Source organism: Nannospalax galili, unplaced genomic scaffold (genome assembly GCF_000622305.1).
Source record: "Nannospalax galili isolate Female #2095 unplaced genomic scaffold, S.galili_v1.0 scaffold270, whole genome shotgun sequence".
Taxonomy (NCBI): domain Eukaryota; kingdom Metazoa; phylum Chordata; class Mammalia; order Rodentia; family Spalacidae; genus Nannospalax; species Nannospalax galili.
Window position 1 is genome coordinate 3,652,342 of NW_008330152.1, and position 1,287 is coordinate 3,653,628.

Here is a 1,287-nt window from a genome sequence, read left to right on the forward strand (position 1 = left end):
TCTTGCATATTCCATTCTTGTGTTTTCTTAAATTGTTCATAATCTTTGCTTGAGTGGTCTAGTTCATCCACTTTATCTTTCTGTCTTGATATTCTGTTTTCCCTTTCATTCATCCTAATTGGCTCACTGAGTGTTTCACTTCCTTCTTCATTTCAGCGTAAATATTCTTCAATATTTCTAAATCTTTTCTGAATTCCCTTAGAAGTTTATTCCTATCTTCCTTCAGTTTTGGATTTCTTTGTGTGTTTGTATTTTTTTAATTAAAATAATTTTTGCTGTTTCCAACATTTAAAAAAATTAATAACTACATGATTAAAAGAAACATTTTACTACAGCTTTAACATATTCAGTAACGCACTTCAGAGCAAGAGTACAGCTCTTTCACAAGTGGCTGTAAGTTTCTAGGTTCACAGTTGAATTAATAGAGTCATTAACTGTATTAATTAATTACAACATTGAACTCAGTATAAACCCTGTAAAACATAAAATTGAATGAGTTTTTAACCTTTAAAAAAGATCTCCATTTCATTTTAGAATACATTGTTCCTTGCAGAAAGACTCATTGTTTTTGCTATTAACACTGAGATGTTGGCACATGCATCTCTAATCTGTATGTATCTATTACTAGTCATAATCGGTTGCACCTGGATCCTTGGCACCTGTGTATGTCTATAAAGTTATCGGGTAGATTTCAATGGTATTGTGTATCACCTTTACTAATTAGCATGACATAAATTTCGATGCTTCCTCCTCAAATACAATACTTTAAAAAAATTTGTTGATTTTTTTTTGTGTGTATATCACACAGAACATCCCAAACCATCTTATTCAACTATATACCCACTTCCCAGATGGCAACCTCCCATAGCCTCCCTCCCCCAACTAGAGCCCTTATACTCTGACATCCCTGTTACTGTCTGCTGTGTTGTTGGCACCCCCAGCCATTCCCCACTACTTGCCCTTCTGGTGAATCTAGTCAGCCTATCTCCTTTGTTTTAGGAGGGTCAGCTGTTCCTCATCTAGCAGCAATCAGTTGTCAATATTCCTTTAGATAAGACTGGGGTCTGCTGTTCATTTTCCCAGTTCTATGCTGGGTTACTATCTGGGAGTCTCTTTGGCCACCCTGGCCGACAACTCAAAAGAAGGTATCTCCTGTCTGGTATTGCTGCTTGTTATGTAGCTTTTAGCTATGCATATGGAATCTTAAAAAATTATATTGACCCCTTTAATCTTTTGTTATACTTTCCTTTTGGGTGTTTAAGGCCATACAGTTGGCCCAGATAGACC